Genomic DNA, 25,985 nt, shown 5'->3' with positions numbered 1-25,985 from the left:
GGACTCAGTACAAGGATTTCCCCTCAGTGCTGGTTTCTGGTTCAGTAGGGCATGTGAGCTAGGCTGGCATAACTACACTAATGGGAAGGGATGGGAAAGAGGTGTTCTCACTTTCCCTACTGACAGAGGTGAACTAGGCAGCCTGTAATCCCATGGCAAGTGACAGCCTTTCTACAAACAGCCAAAGAAATAAGCTGTGGAAATTTACTATACAAACAGCAGACAGAGCAACTGACAGAATTTGGGCCTTTGATACTGTTCTTGAGAGCCACTAGATCAATAAGCCAAGTCTTCCCTACATGTTATATGAAACAATACATTATATCGTTGTTTAAGCAATTTGAGTTTTCTTTTACTCACAGTCAGAGACATCCTAATGAAAAAATGTCATTGGTTCATTTCTGGCATCACATTTTGTGATTATTTTTCATCTCTCTCAAGTACTGTATAATGACAACAATAACTCACCAAAATAACTGACAAAGAAATAGTTTGAACTTATGAAAAATTTAAAATAAAATACCCCCATTGTTTTCTCTCTACCCATATAAAGCTGTAAGTAGATAATGGGAAAATTAATTCCAAAAGGAAAAAATAATCAAAATTATTCTGTGAGAGTACTCAAGTGCCATTGGAAAAAATACATGTTTATATTCAGAAAAACAGTGGTCCTTTTCCGTAATCTGAGGGAATTTTCACTAACTCCAAACTCAATGGTAGTGGAGGAAAAATACTCTTGTAGGCTACATGTGCTATAAAACAGAAAAGAGCATGCTTGAAAATAAACAAAACAATCCATTCTCCCAGCTCAGTGTCTGTTAGTTAGTTTAGACATTGAAGGTCTGTATCACCCAGAAAATGCATGAGTGGCCCTCTATCCTGGGTCCAACTTTATGTGAGCCAGAATCTGGAAACAGAATAAGATTTGTTAACAGAATATTGTAATTCCTTAGAAAATCAATCTATCCAGAAAACACGTTACAATGTTTGCAGAGCAATACCATTTTAGATGAAGGATAGACAGATGATTGGCAGAAACATGGAAATACATATTTACTAAAAAAGTAAATCCATTTCTGATAAAAAGCAAAATAATAAAATACCCAGTAATAGGAGGAGAAAGATGCTTTTTGGAAATAATACACCTCAATAAATATCAATAATATGAATAGGGAATAAGAAATATTTCATTCAAGTTAGGGGCATAAAATTACACTATTACGAGAAACAATACCCATTATACTATGACAAAACACAACAATAAAATGAATAGCTATTGGAAAATATGAGACAGAACCAGGTTAATATAATTGTCTTTTAGTAATACTGAAGAGAATCACTATAAATGAAACCAAAGTTTAATTAGTTGGTCATTTACTTAGAAATACCGATTGCTTTCAAATATACCAGTAAAAAAAAGTTATAAAATAAAGTAAATCTGTTATTTATTATAATAAGTGATGTACTTGATATAAATAAACAAGTCAGATCAAGGATCTAAATGAAAAACATCAAACTTTACAGAGAGATATTATAGAAGATTGGAATGAGTACAAAGATGTTTCTGGATGGTAAGATTGAAATTTCATTATTCTTAATATAAATTATATGTCAAATTCATTTACAAACAACATATTTAATGTTTGTTGATTTTTTTCAACTTAATTAAAGAAGTGTTTATAAAAATTCATAACAAAAGTAATAATTTAGAAATACTTAGAAAAAATATTGTTGATAAAATTTGTCTTTACAACATAAGGCTTACACCAGATGGGCTCGAAATGTGTTGGTCATGCTTTAGTTCTTATGTTAGGTGATGGTTAGTTACTAATTATATTACACATTATGCCTGTTATTTATACTGTACTATACATTATTTTGTATGTGTGTATATAGCACTGAAAAAATTTGCTATCTAAGCAAATGGACAAATGACATGGTTAAGAGAAGACAGACATCTAGTAAACATATGCAAAGAAGATCAATCTCGCTAGTGATTAAATCCATGTAAATTAAAACATAAAGACAATCTATTGTTAACTCATTGAATCTTCAAAAGAGAAACAATGAAATATTGGAGGCTAGGATTTAGTGAGAGGTGCACTTCTGAGGATGGCTGGTGGATTATAAAAATGAGTCCAACTTTTCTGAAAAATCACCTTTCAATATGTCTTATGAGTTTTTTAAATGTCCATTGTCTTCCAGGGCAGTGAAGCTTTGTTTATGAGTCTACTTTCAAGGAGAGAAAAAAAATACAACAACACTAACAAGTTAAAGGTACAGGCAAATATTTATGGAACAGCATGTTAGAAGTGGATGTTTTCTGTTCAATTTCCTTCTGAGACATTAAGATAATAGATGCCAGGTTTCAAAGAGAGATATTAGATCCCTATACATATTTGAAAAGAATGTTGTAGAAAAAAAGGTTGTACATGTTTAGCTGACCTCCTGCTTTCACTCAAAAAGTGGTTTAGAAGGGCTGAAAAAGAGGGCTTAGAGATCAAAAGACAACAGGTAGCACCTAAAATGTCATTTTCCATCATCTGCTAAGATCAAAGGGCACTAACGTCAATCACCTTGACACATTCATCAGGAAGAACAATCCTGCTCCCATACTCCTTCCCCCACATGCTTTCCTTCTTTAAGTCATCACAGGTCTAAACACTAGAGAAGGAACACCTTAAAAATCAACAATGTGCTTCTCCCAACTATAGTTTTCTGGCCTACGACAATTCCACACGGAGGGATAGGGAGGCCTCCAATTTTTTTTTTTTATTTTACTTTTATTTTTGGCCGCGTTGGGTCTTCATTGCCGTGCACAGGCTTTCTCTATTTGTGTGGAGTGGGGGCTACTCTTCGTTGTGGTGCACGGGCTTCTCATTGTGGTGGCTCCTCTTGTTGCAGAGCACAGGCTCTAGGCACGTGGTCTCAGTAGTTGTGTCTCACAAGCTCTAGAGCGCAGGCTCAATAGTTGTGACACACGGGCTTAGTGGCTCTGTGGCATATGGGATCTTCCCGGACCAGGGCTCAAACCCGTGTCCCCTGCATTGGCAGGTGGATTCTTAACCACTGTGCCACCAGAGAAGCCCGAGGCCTCCACTTTAAATCAAGAGGGAATTTTGATTAATACTTGGGAGTAGAAATTTTAATTATTGAACTGAATATTTGTGTTCTGATTTGAAATGAAGTACAACTTTTTATTACTGAAGAGCGATTAGCAAGTCATCATGGACTTGTGGCAGGAAAAGAACTATTTACTCAAATTCAAAAGGAAAGTCAAAGACTAAAATAAAGTTACCTCATTATATCACCTTTTAATATCATTATATTAAAACCTTTACATTATTGCAGTCTTATTATTAATATATAGGAAAATATTAAATATTGTACAATAGAAAACTTGTAAATAAATTATACCTTTTCATATGAATATAATACCAATTTAGCCATCTATAGAGGATTTGGAATTCTGTTAATTCCTTAAGTTTTAAACACATCCTTTTTTATATAATACTATTATTTGATAGTAGTGAGCAAAGTTGAAAGACTACAATAGTAAATCCTGATAAAGAATAAGAGGTTTGATATTTCAGCATTCTCAAAGATACTCAAAATTAAATAAGTGGTAAATGCATTAGTCAACCCTGCTTTAAACATTTTAAAATATTTGTAACTTCTAAAGGGTAGGAAGGAGCAAGAAAAGTGAACCCAAAGCAAGATAACACAGACAAGAAATGAGATTGAGACCAACATTATATCACAGAAAATTATTCTCTATAAAAATTAGGATGGCAATTTACCGAAGTATATTTAATAGGCAAAAACAAACATATCCACTCTCTATGGGAATCAATCATAAATCTGCTCATCAAGAAAAATTATCATTCAAATATCCCCCAATGCCAAAGAAATGTATGCTGAAGGGAAGAAGAGACATGTTGATGGCTAATAACAGAAACAGCCCTCTAGGATGCTTATCTTTAAAATAATGAACAGAAGAGCATAATTAAATAAAAGATATTAGCAGTAACTCAATTAGAGCAAAAAATAACTAAATAATATATGTGTGCTTTAATTAACAATTTACTTGACAAAACGTTATCAAAGCATCAGTAATAAATATAGAAATTATTAAGTAATTTAAGTCAAAACTGAGTTTATTCAGAAACACATAAACAAATGAGAAAAATACATTGGACACTTTAATTATCCCAACACCCAACACTTCTATACAATGGCTATTTATAAAAACAATACACTTTTAATCTTATGGGAATTTTTGATTACCGCAAAATGTCAGTAGAGAAAATACCTGGAGCATTTATAATGGAAAAGCAATGCTCCAAGTACACAAGCATTTCCCCTTGCTGCAGCCCTCCAAAGCTTTACTTGGGCAAGCTTAGGCATTAGGTCCACATGTCAGGAAGCCATCAATGGCATAATTAAGGGAAGTTCAGCATTTCCAACTTTATACCACAAAGCCAAATTAAGCTATATAACTAAGCTACACAAACTTTAATGAGGAGAATGCTTCAGTCTTATCCAATTTGTGGCATTTTACAGGCTCATTCATATATGTTAGTACATGCCATAAAAGACAAATGACTCCAAAAGCAAGTAAAAGAGAGGTAGGGAAGTGGTTGTTTTATATCAGAATACTGTAGAAGAGAAAACTCAGTGACAGCATTGTTAGAATTTCTTCATGTTCTGGCTTGGTATGATTTATTTCTGAACTGACTCTTTTTATTACTTTATATGAATAAATGGAACAACGTAATTATTTACAAGTATTGCTGATAGAACTCTCTTTGTATGCAAATTCTATTTGTTAAAGCAGCAACCTTCAGAGTCTTCTACACCAAAGACGGCAAAGTGAGCAGAATCAAATTTCTGAACTTAATGACAATGTCAGTGTAGCTTATGAAACCATAACAGTGTAAGAAGAGACATCTGGTGTGCACCATGCATGTAATGTATGGTTAGCCTCAGTGACTCTTCTGAGTTCCCTCGCGCTGTAATATACATGTGGCACTCTGCCACTCAAACTAAGTAGAATCATTCAACTGTCTTGAATATAAAGTAAAGAATACAATGCTTGACTAGGTAGGCTAGTTGCAAATGACTTTTGATGCAGATGCCCAGTAAAAATGTTTCTGATAACTTTCAGTAGAGAATATCTGAAAGAATCAATAAAGAAAGGTTTATTTCTAGAGAACATACAACTGTGTTTATGATAAAATCATTTCAAACCCAAGCACAAATTTTATGTTACATTCCATCAGTACACTGGGACTGATGGTTACAAGGGGCATGGTAACTGATACAACCAAAATAAGATGGGAAGTGGCATATATGTGTGTGTAGAGAGAGAGACAAAAATATGAATTTTACCTGTGTGTATACATATTTGCATGTATGCTTTGAAATAACATCACCATAGTTATACAGTCCCCAAAGAGAAAAAAGACACATGTCTGGACTTTAAATAAAATGCTATGATTTTTAAAATATTACTTGATTTTAACCTGTAGTTTTTCCTCTCTTATTTTTTCTTCCTAATTAATGGACTCATGGGTGAGAATCTTTGAGACAATAGTGAACTTGAATTTTTCTCACTTCCCTCCCTCCCTAATCTGAATTCCTCTCTAGAACAAAGAAGCTAGTGGTCCTGTTTGTTGACTACTGATTGATAATAATAGGGCTCTATGGGAATCCCATTACTTTCCTCCCTTTAGGTCAGCAGATAATGAATCAGAGAACTTTCCATTACTAATGAAATCTGAGGTAACGATTAGAATGCTGGGGATTCTGGAAAGAGTTTGGCCTATAAAACCATCATCCTTTGTGGGCAAAGTTGGCACTGCCCAACATGAATGGGTCTGGCCTCACAGGCCACCAAGAGCCCAAGGAAAGACTAAGAGAAGGGGCTAGATCCTTGCTGCTCCTGGGGAAAGTCCTAGAAGACTGGGGAGTAGTATGACTTCTTCCTGGTACCTTCAGGGAAGAATAGCAGCCTGCCTATGGATTCCCTTCATTTTGAGTCATCAACCTCAACTGACTAAATAAGTAGTGTTGACATAATTGACTACTCCTTTGGGGGAAAAAGTTGGGTTCACCTCTCACATGATGTATAAAGATAACTTCAACATTAATAAGATAATCTTTGGAAGACAGTAGGAAACTACATGAAAAATAATTGAGGTATACAAGGTTTGATGTATTTTGAGTAAGGAAAAACAAGATCTAGAAAAATACAAGTAACTTATTTTTGTCATACATTGACACCTAAATCCACTATATTTATAAAAGCCTTAATAAGATTATACTGACAAGTAGAAAAATACATAGGGAAGCATACTAGATTACTAACATGGGTTACTTGATGTGGGAGGAGGAAAAATCAAATGTAAGAGAGAAAGAAAAAAGACTGCTTTAGCAACATTACCTCACATCTGTTATAGACTTTCATATAATATACTTAAAATCTAAAATATATTACTGAAATAAATTACTTAAAATGGTTATCCTAAATGAAATATTACAGTGCATTTGTAAAATATAATATATATTTATATAAAATATAATATATATTTATAAATATATATTTATATAAAATATAAATATATATTTATAAATATATATTTAAAATATAATATATATTTATATAAAATATAAGATTTTAAGTATATTCATATAATATACTTAAAATCTAAAATATATTGATATTGAAATAAATTACTTAAAATCGTTATCCTAAATGAAATATTACAGTGCATTTGTGATTTTTTAATTACTAAGAAAAAATAACATGCATAACTAAGATTTACTAAGGAAAATATTCATCAAATCACATCATTGAAAAAAATAGGACCTCTACAGATATTCATAATACTGATGAATACACAAGGTAATATCTAAAATCTTTTCAAGGTGCACAATGGGTATTAATTTCAGAGCCCAAAATCTTGACAGAGTAACTCCAACATAAGCATTATGAAAATATTACATGGACAAAAGAGCTATAAAGATAAAAACATGAAAGCAGTCAGAGAGATTTTAAAGACCCATTTTATTGCCACATTTATACCTCTTAATGTGGGTAGCATATTGTAGTTCTTTGAAAGTCTCTTACACCTTCTCCAGCTCCTTTAGCAGTGCCAATATTGTTAGATATAAAAAGAAATTTGCCTCTCCATCCTTTATTCTACCCCCACATTTCAAAATAATTATTTTGAAAATGCACACTCAAGAATCACTTGCTGACTACTCTCTGGACAGTCACCTATATGGTTGATATTTTAGGTATAATTAAAATGAACTTTCAGAAATGTGTGTGCTTGTTTTTCCCTAACAAAGAAAATGCTAGCTTCTTTGTTACATTTAAATTATTGTAACAACAGAATAATTTCCATTACTGATTTTGAAAAAAAGCTTAGTCTCTTTACTTATTTTTGCAGAAGTTTGCAACAAGTTTAAATAAAGGTAATCATGACTCTAATAGTTTCCAAGTCTAAACACAAAACAGTGTTGTGCATAATTCAACTAAACTCTACAGTTGTAAGAGTGAATAAGATAGGTTATTACAATACACTGGATATAATCCACCCACAAAAAAACTGAATCACTACACTGTACATCTGAAACTAATGCAATATTGTAAATCAACTATACTTCAATTAAAAAAAAAAGAATGAATAAGATAGATATGCCTTTGGGCTCAGAGAGTTTAGACAGCCATTCACAGTTAAAAAATAAAGAAGCTATGGTCACAATGGTGATAATTCCTCTGAAAGTTGGAAAAAAAAAACAAGTGTTGTGATGAAATATAATGAGATGTATGGGAGTGAACCTCATTTAACTGGGGTGTCCATTAGGGTAATATCAAATGTATCAGGGTAGGGAATGTCAAAAGTGATAAAATTACTTAGTAATATCATTAAAATAAAGTTGTGGCAAGATTAAATGATAGTGTAAGCACCAAACTGCAATTCAAGTCCCTTAATCTCTAACCTCAGAAAATTAAAGGGTTTGTAGTCAAGAATATGACTAATTTCCATATTAAATGGGATATTATCTATGAATCTCAAATTAACATGGTATCACAAAAATATAACAATTTGTTAAATTACATTTGATATCTAAAAGCCAATTCTTTTAGTTATTTGTGTAAGCTTGAACTCTGTTAAATCCTAAGAAAAATTATTAAAATATTTTGACACCTCTCTAAAGTTAACCTCATTTTATAATAATCTTCATACACAAACCACTTTTTTTCTTAAATTAAATGAAATGTTTATTTGATTTGGCTTAATTCAAATGCTAAAAAAATAGGAAGCATTTTCAATTATTTGGCTTAAAATATACTTCTTTATTTTAGCCATTATTAAGTAGGCTCTAATTTATTTGTATAAGGAAACCAATAATTCTTAAAATCTTAAAATTAATCATTTACCATAAAAAAGTCAAAGAAATATCTCATAGATTCATGACAGAAAACAGAAACATACTTATGAATCAAATATATTTAAAACATATTCCAGAGGGAAAAAATATTTCAGAGGATGGCAGTATATTTCTGCCATCTATCACTAATAATTTATTACCTTGCAATATAAAGCTATTTTATTCATTAAGGAAATTTTCCATTTAGTTAATTGTACAATAATAATAAAAATGATACCTATTTATCCATATACACACACACACACACACACACACACACACATAATTCTTACAGTTTCAGTTTCAAGAATAAAAACCTAAATATTGACAGGAGTACAGAAATATAGAGATATCTTAAACGGCTTTCAAGAGTATGATTTAGTCCAACTTTAGCAAATTGTTTTAAAAATCCTTAAAAGTATTCATTTCCTTCACTGTAGTAATACCATTTCTGAAAATGAATCCCAAGAAAATAATGTAGGATGGTAACTGTAATTATGTGATAAAAAAAACAATGTAAATGTGCAAATTAATCATCACACTGTGGATACTTTTCACCTATTAAAAATTATTTTGGTCACTAGTATTCATTAACATAAAAAGACCTTCATGACCTGCCTTTCCATATATATAGGATGATCTGTAATTATACATACCAACTGTGATAACCTCTGCACTGGGAATTTAAAGGATTTTTCACTGTTTTTAAATAATCTATCTGTATCTCTTAATTTTTGATAAAATGAACATGTACTGCTTTTGTAATGAGGAAGCCATTCTTAACTATACCAAAAATAATTGATGATTTCTGATGGTAGTAAACACCACTATCCTCCTCTTAGATGTATGGATAACGTTATATAGTTTCATTGCTTTATGATGATGAAAATATTTATCAATAAATTGATAATGGAAATTATTTAAAAGCCTAGAAAATAAAGCTAAATATAAAGGAATCTTCTATATTAACTTTTTCTTTGGGAGTGGGGAGAGTTGTGGTGTTTGCTTTGCAAAATTTTAAACAAAGGAATTTCCTACTTTTTATTTATTTTTGGCAATTGCTTTTCCTCTCTAATTTCCAAGGGAAAGATTTTACTATGTTATCATTTGTGGGTTTTTTGGCACCTGACTTCCTTTCAAACGTTTAAGCAATTGTTCAGAATAATCAAGAATTTCCTCAAGGGCTTCCCTGGTGACGCAGTTGTTGGGAGTCCACCTGCCGATGCAGGGGACATGGGTTCGTGCCCCAGTCCAGGAAGATCCCATATGCCACGGAGCGGCTGGGCCCGTGAGCCATGGCCGCTGAGCCTGCATGTCCGGAGCCTGTGCTCCGCAGTGGGAGAGGCCACAAAAGTAAGATGCCCGCGAACCGCAAAAAAAAAAAAAAAAATTTCCTCAAAAAACTTTGCTAAAGGGCCACAGGCTTTAATCATTCTTTCTGAGAATAATCCTATTTTTTACTCTGTCTCTTGCTTCTTCTCTTGACTCTTAGATACATAGTTCAGAGAGACAATGTTACCCCGCAATCTACCCCTCAGTTTATCCGTTTGGGTGAGTTACTATTCCCATTTTATTATTTTTTTAATTTAAATCTTTTCATTGTTAATTTCTACTCCTCTTGCTTATATCCACTGTATTTGTAAAAGTCTTGAAATATGTATGTAATTTTCAAAAAAATATAAAATTGAATTATGTTTGTTTTTTTCTTTTTTTCTTGAATTTATTTTGAATTATATCATACATATAAAATGACTAAAAAGCACAATTCATTAGGCCAATGTAACAAGTATAAAATTGTGTTCATGAAATAAACGGTCTAAATATGTACTACAAAATTTACAGAAATATAATGACTAATCAACAAATCTGTCATCATTCTGAGGGTTTTTGACACAATTGTTTCAATTATTGTTCCTTTAAGCATAAAGAAGTAAACATACAGAGAATTTGAAACATGTAATTAAGCAATTTAATAGGCATGTATATAATTATGCATCCAGGCATTAGACAATATAACCTTGTCCAAAAGCACATGGAACATTTAAAAATATTCATGATATGAGAAGTCATGGCTTTTGATCTTGAAATATAGGGATATGAAAGGTTTAATGCAATTTCCTTAAATGGAAACTGATTTAAGACCCAATACACACACATTAAGAAGATGACAAGGGGACCTTCAAGATAGCAGAGGAATAAGACGTGGAGATCACCTTCCTCCCCACAAGTACAACAGAAATACATCTACACGTGGAACAACTCCTACTGAACACATACTGAACGCTGGCAGAAGACCTCAGACTTCCCAAAAGGCAAGACAATCCTCATGTACCTGGGTAGGGCACAAGGAAAAAGAATAAAGAGACAAAAGGATAGGGATGGGACCTGCACCTCTGGGAGGGAGCTGTGAAGGAGGAAAGGTTTCCACACACTAGAAGCCCCTTCACTGGCGGAGACGGGGGTACGGGGGAGAGCTTCAGAGCCACAGAGGAGAGTGCAGCAACAGGGGTGCGGAGGGCAAAGTGGAGAGATTCCTGCACAGAGAATTGCTGCCGACCAGCACTCACCAGCCTGAGAGGCTTGTCTGCTCACCTGCCAAGGCAGGTGGGGCCTGGGACCTGAGGCTTGGAATTCGGAGGTCAGATCCCAGGGAGAGGACTGGGGTTGGCGGCATGAACACAGTCTGAAGGGGCTATTGTGCCACAGCTAGCCAGGAGGGAGTCTGGGAGAAATTCTGGACCTGCCTAAGTGGCAAGAGATCATTGTTTCAGAGTGAGTGAGGAGAAGGGATTCCTTCCCTGTCTGCAGGCCACCACCTAAATGAGCTCCAGAGAGGGGCGCAAGCCAAAGCTATCAGTGCAGACTGTAGACATAGGCATGAACTGCAAACACCGCTGCTGCAGCCACCAAGAAGCTTGTGTGCAAGCACAGATCACTATCCACACCTCCCCTCCCAGGAGCCTGGGCATCCCGCTACTGCCAGTGCCCCATGATCCAGGGACAACTTGCCTGGGAGAACACACAGCACACCTCAGGCTGTTGCAAAATCATGCCGGCTTCTGCCACTGCAGGCTCGTCCTGCATTCCAATTACAGCTACCGTACCCCTCGCACTCCCCGGCCTGAGTGAGCCAGAGTCCCCTAATCAGCCGCTGCTTTAACCCCATCCTGTCTGGGTGAGAACAGAAGCCTGAGGGCAACCTAGATGCAGAGGTTGGGCCAAAACCAAAGAGGAGCTGTGCGAACATAGAAGAGAAAGGTAAATTTCTCCATGCAGCCTCAGGAGCAGTGGATTAAATCCCAATGATCAACTTGATGTACCCTGCATCTGTGAAATACCTGATTATACAACAAATCAACCCAAAATTGAGGCAGTGAACTTTGGGAGCAACTGTAGTCTTGGGGTTTGCTGCCTGCGACTGACTAGTTTTTTATATTTATGTTTATCTTACTATAGCTTTTAACGCTTCTTATCCTTGGTGGATTTGTTTATTGGTTTGATTGCTATCTACTTTTTTTTTATTACTTTTTAATTTTTTTATTTTAATAATTTTTTATTTTAATTATTTTATTTTATTATAATTTTTTTTTCTTTCTCTTATTCTCCCTTTTCTTCTGAGTCATGTGGCTGACAGGGACTTGGTGCTCCAGCCTGGTGTCAGGCCTGATAGCCTGAGGTGGGAGAGCCAAGTTCAGGACATTGGACCACCAGAGAACTCCCGGCCCTAAGTACTATCAATTGGCAAGAGCTCTCCGACAGATCTCTGCTGCAACGCTAAGACCGAGCTCCACCCAATGGCCAGCAAGCTCCAGTGCTGGATGCCCCATGCCAAACAACTACGAAGACAGGAACACAATCCAACCCATTAGAAGAGAGGCTGCCTAAAATCATACTAAGTTCACAAATACCCCAAAACACATCACCGGACAGAGCCATGCCCACTAGAAAGACAAGATCCAGCCCCACCCACCAGAACATAGGCACCAGTCCCCTCCATCAGGAAGCCAACACAAAACACTGAACCAACCTACCCCCTGGGGGCAGACATCTAACAGAATGGGAACTACAAACATGCAGCCTGCGAAAAGGAGACACCAAACACAGTAAGATAAGCAAAATGAGAAGACAGAGAAACACACAGCAGATGAAGGAGCAAAGTACAAACCCACCAGAAGAAACAAATGAAGAGGAAACAGGCAGTCTACCTGAAAAAGAATTCAGAGTAACGATAGTAAAGATGATCCAAAATCTTGGAAATAGAATGGAGAAAATATAAGAAACATTTAGCAAGGACCTAGAAGAAGTAGAGAGCAAACAAACAATGATGAACAACACAATAAATGAAATGAAAAATTCTCTAGAAGGATTCAATAGCAGAATAACAGAGAGAAGAAGGGATAAGTGACCTGGAAGATAAAATAGTGGAAATAATTACCACAGAGCAGAATAAAGAAAAAAGAAAGAAAAAAATTGAGGACAGTCTCAGAGAGCTCTGGGACAACATTAAACACACCAACATGTGAATTATTGGGGTCCCAGAAGAAAAGAAAAAGAAAGGGTCTGAGAAAATATTTGAAGAGATTATAGTTGAAAACTTACCTAATATGGGAAAAGAAATAATCCAGTCCAGGAAGGGCAGAGAGTCCCATACAGGATAAATTGAAGGAGAAACACGCCAAGACACATATTAATCAAACTATCAGAAATTAAATACAAAGAAAAAATATTAAAAACAGCAAGGGAAAAGCAACAAATAACATACAACAGAAACCCCATAAGGTTAACAGCTGATCTTTCATCAGAAGCTCTGCAAGCCAGAAGGGAGTGGCAGGACATATTAAAGTGATGAAAGGGAAAAACCTACAACCAAAATTACTCTACTCAGCAAGGATCTAATTCAGATTAGAGAGAGAAACTAAAACTTTACAGACAAGCAAAAGCAAAGAGAATTCAGAACCACCAAACCAGCTTTACAACAAATGCTAAAGGAACTTCTCAAGGCAGGAAACACAAGAGAAGGAAAAGACCTACAAAAACAAACGCAAAACAATTAAGAAAATGGTAATAGGAACATATATATCGAAAATTACCTTCAATATAAATGGATTAAATACTTCATCCAAAAGACGTAGACAGGCTGAATAGATACAAAAACAAGACCTGTAGATATGCTGTCTACAAGAGACCCACTTCAGACCTAGGGACACATACAGACTGAAAGTGAGGAGATGGAAAAAGATATTCCATGCAAATGGAAATCAAAAGAAAGCCTGAGGAGCAATTCTCATATCAGACAAAATAGATTTTAAAATAAAAACTATTACAAGAGACAAAGAAGGACACTACATAATGATCAAGGAATCAATCCAAAAAGAAGGTGTAGTAATCGTAAATATTTATGCACCCAACATAGAAACACCTCAGTACAAAAGGCAAATGATAACAGCCATAAAAGGGAAAATTGACAGTAACACAATCATAGTAGGGGACTTTAACACCCACTTGCACTAATGGACAGATCATGCAAAATTAAAATAAATAAGGAAACACAACCTCTAAATGATACATTAAACAAGATGGACTTAATTGATATGTATAGGACATTCCACACAAAAACAGCAGAATACACTTTCTTCTCAAGTGCTCATGGAATATTCTCCAGGATAGATCATATCTTGGGTCACAAATCAAGCCTCATTAAATTTAAGAAAACTGAAATTGTATCAAGTATCTTTTCTGGCCACAACGCTATGAGACTAGATATCAATTACAGGAAAAAAATCTGAAAAAATACAAACACATGGAGGCTAAACAATACACTACTAAATAACCAAGAGATCACTGAAGAAATTAAAGAGGAAATCAAAACATACCTAGAAACAAATGACAATGAAAATATGATGACCCAAAACCTATGGGATGCAGCAAAAGCAGTTCTAAGAGGGAAGTTTATAGTAATACAGTCCTACCTTAAGAGCATGAAACATCTCAAACAACCTAATCTTACACCAAAAGCAATTAGAAAAAAGAACAAGAAACCCCAAAGTCAGCAGAAGGAAAGAAATAATAATGATCAGGTAAGAAATAAATGAAAAAAAAATGAAGGAGACAGTAGCAAAGATCAATAAAACTAAAAGCTGGTTCTTTGAGGAGATAAACAAAATTGATAAACCATTAGCCAGATTCATCAAGAAAACGAGGGAGAGAACTCAAATCAATAAAATTAGAAATGAAAAAGGAGAAGTTACAACAGACACTGCAGAAATACAAAGCATCCTAAGAGACTACTAAAAGCAACTCTATGCCAATAAAATGGGCAAACTGGAAGAAATGGACAAGTTCTTAGAAAGCTATAACCTTCCCAGACTGAACCAGGAAGCAATAGAAAATATGAACAGACCAATCATAAGTAATGAAAGTGAAACTGTGATTAAAAATCTTCCAACAAACAGAAGTCCAGGACCAGATGGCTTCACAGGTGAGTTCTATCAAACATTTAGAGAAGAGTTAACACCCATCCTTCTCAAACTCTTCCAAAAATTGCAGAGGAGGGAACACTCCCAAACTCATTCTATGAGGCCACAATCACCCAGATACCAAAAGCAGACAAAGATACTACAAAAAAAGAAAATTACAGACCAATATCACTGATGAATATAGATGCAGAAATACTCAACAAAATACTAGCAAACAGAATCCAACAACATATTAAAAGGATCATACACCATGATCAAGTAGGATTTATCCCAGGGATGCAAGGAGTCTTCAATATATGCAAATCAATCAATGTGATAAACCATATTAACAAATTGAAGAACAACCATATGATCATCTCAATAGATGCAGAAAAAGCTTTTGACAAAATTTAACACCCATTTATGATAAAAACTCTCCAGAAAGTGGGCATAGAGGGAACCTACCTCAAAATAATAAAGGCCATATATGACAAACCCACAGCCAGCATCATTCCCAATGGTGAAAAACTGAAAGCATTTCCTCTAAGATCAGGAAGAAGACAAGGATGTCCACTCTCACCACTATTATTCAATATAGTTTTGGAAGTCCTAGCCACAGCAATCAGAGAAGAAAAAGAAATAAAAGGAATACAAATTGGAAAAGAAGAAGTAAAACAGTCATTGTTTGCAGATGACTTGATACTATACATAGAAAATCCTAAAGATGCCACCAGAAGACTACTAGAGCTAATCAATGAATTTGGTAAAGTTGCAGGATACAAAATTAATGCACAGAAGTCTCCTGCATTCCTATACACTAACAAGGGAAGATAAGAAAGAGAAATTAAGGCAACAATCCCATTCACCATTGAAACAAAAAGAATAAAATACCCACGAATAAACCTACCAAAGGAGGACACAGACCTGCACTCAGAAAGCTATGCGACACTGATGAAAGAAATCAAAGATGACTCAAACCAATGGAGAGATATACCAGGTTCTTGGATTGGAAGAATCAATATTGTGGAAATGATATACTACCTAAAGCAATCTACAAATTCAATGCAATCTCTATCAAATTATCAGTGGCATTTTTAACAGAACTAGAACAAAACATCTTAAAATTTGTATGGAGGCACAAAAGACCCCACATAGCCAAAGCAATCTTGAGGGAAAAAAACAGAGCTGGAGGAATCAGACTACCTGACTTCAGACTATACTACAAAGCTACAGTAATCAAGACAATATGGTACTGGCACAAAAACAGTAATATAAATCAAAGGAACAGGATAGAAACCCAGAGATAAACCCACGCACCTATGGTCAACTAAACTATGACAAAGGAGGCAAGGGTATACAATGGAGAAAAGACAGTCTTTTCAATAAGTAGTGCTGGGAAAACTGGGCAGCTACATGTACAAGAATGAAATTAGAACAGCGGGAAAAACACTCCCAAACTCATTCTATGAGGCCACCATCACCCTAACACCAAAGCCAAAGTTGTCACAATAAAACAAAACTACAGGCCAATATCACTGATGAACATAGATGCAAAAATCCTCAACAAAATACTAGCAAACAGAATCCAACAGGACATTAAAAGGATCATACACCATGATCAAGTAAGGTTTATCTCAGGAATTCAAGGATTCTTCAATATATGCAAATCAATCAATGTAATAACCATATTAACAAATTGAAGGATAAAAGCCATATGATAATCTCAATAGATGCAGAAAAAGCTTTTGACAGTATTCCACACGCAATTATGATAACATCCTAAAGATGCTACCGGAAAACTACTAGACCTAATCAATGAATTTGCTAAAGTAGCAGGATACAAAATTAATGCACAGAAATCTCTTGCATTCCTATATGCTAATGATGAAAAATCTGAAAGAGAAATTAAGGAAACACTCCCATTTACCACTGCAACAAAAAGAATAAAATACATAGGAATACACCTACCTAAGGAGACAAAACACCTGTATGCAGAAAATTATAAGACACTGATGAGAAGAATTAAAGATGATACAAACAGATGGAGAGATATAGCATATCCCTGGATTGGAAGAATCAACATTCTGAAAATGACTATACTACCCAAAGCAATCTACAGATTCAGTGCAATCCCTATCAAAATACCAATGGCATTTTTCACAGAACTAGGACCAAAAATTTCACAATTTGTATGGAAACACTAAAGACCCCGAATAGCCAAAGCAATCTTGAGAAAGAAAAATGGAGCTGGAGGAATCAGGCTCCCTGACTTCAGATTATACTACAAAGCTACAGTAATCAAGACAGTATGGTACTGGCACAAATACAGAAATATAGATCAATGTAACAGGATAGAAAGCCCAGTGATAAACCCATGCACATATGGTCACCTTATCTTTGATAAAGGAGGCAAGACTATACAATGGAGAAAAGACAGCCTCTTCAATAAGTGGTGATGAGAAAACTGGACAGCTACATGTAAAAGAATGCAATTAGAACACTTCCTAACACCATACATAAAAATAAACTCAAAATGGATTAAAGACCTAAATGTAATGTCAGAGGCTCTAGCACTCTTAGAGGAAAACATAGGAAGAATACTCTATGACATAAATCACAGCAACATCCTTTTTGAAGCATCTCCTAGAGAAATGGAAATCAAAACAAAAATAAACAACTGGAACCTAATGAAGATTAAAATCTTTTGCACAGAAAAGGAAACGATAAGCAAGATGAAAAGACAACCCTCAGATTAGGAGAAAATATTTGCAAATGAAGCAACTGATAAAGGATTAACCTACAAAATATACAAGCAGCTTATGCAGGTCAATATCAACAAAAACAAACAACCCAATCCAAAAATGGGCAGAAGACCTAAATAGACATTTCTCCAATGAAGATATACAGATGTCCAACAAACACATGAAAGGATGCTCAACATCACTAATCATTAGAGAAATGCAAATCAAAACTACATTGAGGCATCACCTCACACCAGTCAGAATGGTCATCATTAAAAAATCTACAAACAGTAAATGCTGGAGAGGGTGTGGAAAAAAGGGAACCCTACTGCACTGTTGGTGAGAATGTAAATCGATACAGCCACTATGGTGAACAGTATGGATGTTCCTTAAAAAACTAAAAATAGCACTACCATATGACCCAGCAATCCCACTACTGGGCATATACCCTGAGAAAACCATAATCCAAAAAGAGTCATGTACCATATATTCATTGCAGCACTATTTAAAATAGCCAGGACGTGGAAGCATCCTAGGTGTCCATCGACAGATGCATGGATAAAGAAGATGTGGCACATATATACAATGGAATATTACTCAGCCATATGAAAAAACAAATTTTCTGTAGTGAGGGTGATGGACCTAGAGTCTGCCATACAGAATGAAGTAAGTTAGAAAGAGAAAAACAAATACCATATGCTAACACATATATATGGAATCTAAAAAAAAAAAAAATGGTTCTGATGAACCTAGTGGCAGGACAGGAATAAAGACACAGACATAGAGAATGGCCTTGAGGACACAGGGAGGGGAAAGGGTAAGTTGAGATGAAGTGGGAGAGTAGCATTGACATATATACTCTATGAAAAGTAAAATAAATAGCTAGTGGGAAGCAGCTACATAGCACAGGGAGATCATCTCAGTGCTTTGTGACCACCTAGAGGGGTGGGGGGTGGGATGGTGGGGGTGGAGGGATACACAAGAGGGAGGGGATATGGGGATATATGTATATGTATAGCTGATTCACTTTGTTACACAGCAGAAACTAACACAACATTGTAAAGCAATTATACTCCAATAAAATGTTTAAAAAAAAATAAAGCATTAAAATCTAAAAAAAAGACAAAAAAATGTTTTGTCATAATTAACACAAATTCACAAGTTGTCTTAAAAATCTGGCCTTATTGATCCTAATGGTTTCCAAAATAAATGAGAAAACAAATCATAAAGAAAATCTCAACAAATTTTAAAAATTTGTGTCATACACACTGTTCTCTGACTATAATGACATCAATTTAATATCAATAATTGAAAGGCATAAAAAGATAAGCATAGTTTTCTAAATTTAACAATAATATTTAAATAGCTCATGTGTTGAATATTTTGAGCTGAATAAAAATTTTAATATTCTATATCAAAATTAAAAATTATGAATAAGTGATATTTTGAGGAGAAACTATGTCCTTGCATTGTTACATTAGAAAAGAAAAAGCCTGATAATTAGTTGAGTATATAAATAAAGAAATAAGGAAGAAGTTGAACCATTACATGCTTTAAGAAAGTCTTAAAGGCTTTAAGTATGACTTTGGGTGGAAAAATTAAAGAATGGAGCAGAAATTAATGGAAAAAAATGTTACAGTAGAGATGATCAAAATACACATAGTTTCTTTTTTTTAAAAACTAGTAGTAAAGTCCAGTATCTGGTGTTATTGGTGAATGATTGAAGGCACAAATAAATCAAGTTGGAAAAGTTATCAAAGATGAAAACTATATGATGAATAATATTATGAAACAATTTGTTCCAATACTTTTAAAAACATATAAAAATCTTACAAAGAATTACAAATCAAATAATCACAGAGGCATTAATGAATTGAAGAAAACAGTTAAGAATATCAACTGAGGTTGGTTTGAAGGTGAATTCTAGCAAAATAGCAAACAGATAATTCTGGTCTTACACAATCTCTTCCTGATAGGAAAGAGAAATAGGAACTCCATCTTGAGTCTTTCTGAGTTAAAAATAATCTTGTTTGCAAAAGCAAACTAAATTATAAAGTAATTTCACTAATGAAGATAGATGGAAAACTTTTAACAAATATTAGTCCACCCCACCTACGATTACTTTCAAAAAACAATGAAACCATTAAAAAGTTTGTTACTGATTATATGACAAGCTTAAGGAGAAAACAAATCATTTTGATAGATTTAGAAAACATATTTGATAAATTTCACCATTCTTTCTTAAAAATAAGCAGACAAATGAAAACTTAGAAAACAGTAATAAAAGGTGACATTCTTAGTCTGATAAAGAGTAGCTACCAAAACCTACAACAATTACTACCCTTAATAAATAATATCTGAAGTTTTTCTTTAAAAACAGGAAAAGTCAATATCTGACATAGATTTTATAGAACATGCATTGGTGGACCTAGCCAAGTAATAATAGGAAAATTAAATAAAAGGTATAAAGTTTGGAAAGGAAGTAACAAAACTGTCACTATTCACAGATTAAGTCATTTTCTAAATAGAAAACCTCAAGGGAATTATGGATTTTATTACTAAAAATCCATATTACTAATAAATCCATATTTATTACTAAATTATGGATTTATTACTAGAATTTTTCAGTAATTTTATAAATTATTGAATAAAAGGTAAATATATCTATTTTACATTTCTAAATATTAACAAAGACATTTAAAAACATAATTAAGAATATACTACTTAAAATATCAATGGAATTTTTGTAGTATTCTTAGACATGTTTCTCAATTAATTTGAGAAATTTGTCTAGAAATTGATTCAAATATTTACTTCTTCCAAACTAAAACCCAGATAGAAGATACTATTAAGATTTTGAACAAGGTCCTTATATGATATATCCCCTCCCAACAGGATAATTATATCACCCTCTCCCCATGATCAAGTCCACCTGTGAAAGCCCTCCCATAAATTTCACTTCACCTCTATGGAAATTATAATATCAACAATCTTTTTCCTAAAATGTTAAATAGGATGATAAAACTTTTTGACAGCCAGTAACTCTAGGTATATATCTACCCCTTCTAGGGGCACAAGCCTAACACCAGAACCTTTTGAGAGAGAACCATTTGCTGAGGAGCCCATTCCAGTATTGGATCATGTCACTTTAATCCATTCCAAGTATCCTAGATTATCAATCCCAATTTCAGAGCTCATGGTTACCCTCAAGTATATTTAGCCTGTGCTTCACTGTTCTCTTCTGAACCCAGATTTTATGATTCCCTGTTTTGACAATCCTGTCTTGACAATCAATATTAAAAATAAAAAAGAACTAGAATACTCCATATGGGTGGTTCTTGCCTCATGTTACCACAGATGTCAGTCCAATTCCAGCATCAAGGAGAGTTGACATTTCATTCTTTGAGGGTGTTTAAATGTACCAGTGTTCCATGGAGCACGGTTAGAGGAGTCTCATAAAAAAGAATTTTAGTGAACTCAGACCCACTCCAACTCAATGTTTAAATAGCTGTACTGATCCATCCACAACAAAACTCAGTGTGTGGGCACCATATAAAAAGCTATCCTATGATGTACCTCTTTTGGATAAATGACTCAATCTGCTCTATCAGATTCATACTTCACCTTGTTTCTATGTTCTTAGATTTCCAATGCACTGGCTTCACTGCTTATTCTGCTGTTTGCCTTCCCTCCAGACCTCTTCTGATTGTGAACACAGCTATTCTCTTGAATAAAGCCTTGTGTCTTTGTTTCAGAAATATACTCTTGATTTTCTTTTGGAATGCTACTCCACATGTGACTATCCCCTGTAAACTTCCAAATAGCAAGTGACCCTGAGGTCCATTCAACTGGTCTTTTTGTCTCAGAGACAAATCCTAAGTAGCGAAGAACATTACTGCCAGAGTGAACAAACTTAACAACTAATCAGGAAGAAGAGTTAGTGGGAAAGAGAATCAACTTTGATGTTCATTTCTTGTCTTTCGAAGTAACTTGAGGTTTAACCCTGATACTCAAAGAGAATAATGAGGGTTTTGAAAGAGGAGAGTTTCTGACTGAGACATTTTACAAAACAAGTCAATCTAGAGTGATGCAGAATATAAATTAGAAGAGAGAGTTGGAGGAAAATGAAATCAGAAAGACTAGTACTTACCAAAGAAATGCTTCTGCTTATGAAGGAAGTGTTAGACTTAACAGCTCATTGAATGATGACAAAGAATTAGGAAAATTGTAACTTTTCCAAATCGTATTTTAGAGAAATTCTATAGTGAGTAATGTGTTTCTGTGGACTACACAGGCCATTGCTTTGAAAAATACAGATTGTGCCTGACATTTCCACTAATTAAAAATATGTGAAAATAATATGAAAATGAATCTTAAGATTTGTGATAATTTTGAGTAGTTAAAATTAATACAGAAGTGTTATTTAGTGTATGATCTCCCACTGAATGAAGTGATTTTTTTATTGTCAAGACAATGATTATATTAACCAACTCACCCTTGGTATCTAAAAAATGGTAAATAGAGCTGCATTGTCGGAAGAAAAAGGAGAAACAAATACTGTCATGCCAGCTGATGGCTGAAAGAGATTCCTGTCACAGAGAAGGTGGTAAGTCAGCAATTACGGCCTTCACTTATCCACCAAAGTGTACTCGGGCTCTAAAATTATGTTCTAAAACACAATTTTTCCTTTCATGGGAGAGACAGAAGTAAGAAAATCTATTACCAAAAAAAAGACAGTATAATTCAGCTTTTTTGTCATTGCAACAATGTGTAAAATCCCCCTAAGCAAATACATTTTCATCTATATGTATATATCCATATATGTATGTATGTACATGAACGTCATGTGTAGGTGTATACATTTTTATATGTGTAATTCTGAGAAGTCTTCTAATTTTAAGTCTCAATCCAGCTAATCAACACATTTGTATTAGGATATGATCAACAAACATGTCTTTAAAAGTCAATTTTTACAACACCAAGAATGAACGATAATGTAAACTATGTACTTGGGGTGATTATTATGTGTCAACGTAGGGGATGTAACAAATGTACCACTCTGGTAGGGGATGTTGATAATGGAGGAGGCTATGGCAGAAAAGGCTATATGGGAAATCTTTGTACTTTCTCCCCAATTTTACTGTGAACCTTAAATCACTCTAAAAAATTAAGTCTTAATAAAAAAATAAATAGAAAGTCAATATTTCCCAGAATATCACATATATCAGCTACTCAGCAATCAGTAGATCATTTGCTTAATCCTTCAATCATTTAAGCATATTGAATGGCTACTTTATTTAAGCACTATATTAGGTATCTGGATTACAAAAATCAATAATAATTGTCCCTTTATTTGATGCCCTTATGGTCTATTCTATAAAGTAGTTCTCTGTTCAGTGAATAAAACTGATATCATGTCTTTGAGTGAATGTATTCAAAGAGAAAACACAGCAGATTGTTTATGAATTCTGAAGTCAGACTGCCTGGATCAGAAGCCCACCAGCATGATCAACTAATTTTACACTTTTATTTTCTCAGTAAAATATGAATGTAATATTACTATTTCTTCAGCTTGTTAATTTAATTACCCAGTCTAAGTAAAACTCTTAGAATAATACCTGGTGCATTCTAGTAAAGAATGTTTATTATAACTATTAGTAAGAACTATTAGTGTTCTGTTTTAGATATATTTTTCCCAACTGTTTAACTAATAATGATAATGTAAATAGATATCCTTCTACTGATGAATATCCATATTGTGATTAATATTTTTAAAATAATTCTAATAGCATACTTCTGAAGAATATCCCAAGCGGTCATCAGATATACTCAAATTCATAGCTCCATAACCCATCTGCTTTGGTGTTTATTACTTAATACTAACTACAATGTGCTCAAGATCCAAGACAGAATATTACACATTTGCATCTGCTTGTTTACACAAATGCAAAATATGTTTGATTGGCAGCATATGTTAGAGTGAACACCAATCTGTTATGGTAATAATTTCATTGTTGGCTGTATTGCAGAGGCCTGGTCTACAATGTATTTTATTAAGATGGATGTGCTTTAGTTTGTTCAACCAGTCATAGTAAAATATTTGGCTAATGTTTTTATTGCATGCCATCTGTGTGGGCAGTAGGGTTGTCTAATAACACATGAAATGTCACTGTTTTAAATAGGCATCTAATTGAGATTTAATCAGACGGATATTTTACATTAATCAAATGCCAGCTTATTAATGAAAGTGTATTTTTGATATTTAATAACTATGTAAAAATGACACATGATTAGCTCAGAATTCCATGCATTATGTACAAAATGTAGACATTCTCATGAATACGTGCATGCAGAACAGTATGGTAGAATCTTGATGCATTTAAACAGCATTAAAATAAATGTCACCCTATTTTTTAAGAAATAGCAAGCACTATGTGTTTGGAAATGATTCTCTCTAATATCTGGATCTCTTTGACCCCTCCTTGTACTGTCATAAAGCAGCACATTTTTTTTTCTCCACAGCCAGGAAGAAATTTAAGTGTCCCCACTTGCACTGAGACAAATAATCAGTTCCATATATGCAAACCTAGAAGCAGTATTAACTATCAAAATGATTGTAAGAATCATAGGAGAACAAAATCGGGCAGATGTTTTGAAAAGAAAACAACTTGCTGAAATTTAGCTTCTCTCAGGAAAATTCAGAGAACTGAATAAGCTTCACTCTCTATTTGTCTTCTCTTGTCATTTTCCATCTTATCTCCTGGAAAAGCCATTTTGTTCAGTCTTGCTATATTTCAATGTAGGTCCCCATCTCAAGTTTATCAAAAAACAATTGTGTATGTGCATTCTCCCTTTCCCATGAAAGATGTTTCCTTCCTTGAAACTACAAAGAAAATTCTGCTCAGAAGAGAAGACAGTTCTTACATGCCATTCTCTCATCATTTATATCAACAAAAGTCACTTCTCCCCTCTTTGCTGGTGTTTTCCCTTCAGATTAAAGAGAAATCAAGGTATAGAATTAAGAATTGGATACATTTTAGACAGAATCAGGCCCAGGACTTTCCCTAGAGTGGAGTCAGATTGCCAGTGCCTCAGAACACTCTTTTCTTCTAGGTAACACTAGGTAAAGGGAAGTTTGGATTTTCACGTTTAGTATCTGTAGGCCCTGCTCATCGTTGAAGCCATGAATAAAGACAGAGATGTTATGTACACCCGAGCATTTGTCCCACTTAATGTCTGTGTGACCCTTGAGAACCAGAGCTTTTTCTTATTTTCTATCTTCAGTGACTAATGCACTAAATAACGATTATTTGAATGCACTATCATTTAAATACTCCATATTATCTCAAACCTTTAAGATGGATTTCCCTTTCCACATATTTGTAATGAGGTGATAAAATTAGCTATTAGACAAATGTATCATATGACCACAGTAGAAATAAATTAGCTTATGGCATTCTGTTTCTAATCAATATTCCATCTAGCCCAGGAAATTTGCAAGGTTTAAGAATTTTCAAGCATCCTCAACTTTGTGCAAAAACTGGCTAATTTGTGAATTAATTTTAATATTTTTGAGTCTATACTTTTAGCCTTCAATAGCACTTTGGATAATGATAGTATTAAGTTTGCCACCTGCTGTAGTTTTATTTGACTGAAAACTACTTATTTTAGTGCGAGCTTTTAGTTCTGCTATTCTTCATTTTATGTGAGTGTGTGTGTGTGTGTATGTGTGTTTGTATAGGTAAACCCATTTGACAATGACTTTTATGACCTTAAATGTGTCATCTAACCTCCAATATTTTTAAATTATTATACCTAGGATTTTACTATTTGTACTCTATTTTTCTATCAACGTTTAAAAATACAGATAAGGCAAAAAAAAACGTGGCTTATCACCATAAGCATTGCCATTGACACTTTGACATCTAGATGTAGGGACTCTTTTTAATTCCTGTCTCTAAGGAGTACACATGATAAAAAGAATCCTACCATATAGAAATATTTCATAATCTTTGGCAGAAGAGCAATGTCAACAAGACTTTTGGAAATTCTCGATAAATTAATTTAAAAATAAAAAGCTTAGTAAGGTTTATTTTTTCTTATAAAATTCAAGTTCCTGTTTCAAAATAAAAAACGATCTATAATCCACTCTTTTTTATGTATCCCACCAGCTTAGGCACCAAAGAATCAATGCTCAACACGTGTTTAAAGAGTGTCTTCTAGATGTCTGGCACACTGGCAGGCTTTTTGTACCCTGACACTGCAGCTTTTGTTCCAACAGGTAATGCACTTTGGCTAACAATTTCACCGTTTCACCGTTGAGTTCTTTCAAAACCAGTAGGGAAAT

The sequence above is a fragment of the Monodon monoceros genome, unplaced genomic scaffold (assembly GCF_005190385.1).
Source record: "Monodon monoceros isolate NGI ecotype Baffin Bay Population unplaced genomic scaffold, NGI_Narwhal_1 Super_Scaffold_21, whole genome shotgun sequence".
Lineage (NCBI taxonomy): Eukaryota > Metazoa > Chordata > Mammalia > Artiodactyla > Monodontidae > Monodon > Monodon monoceros.
Note: the sequence above shows the minus strand (reverse complement) of the source record.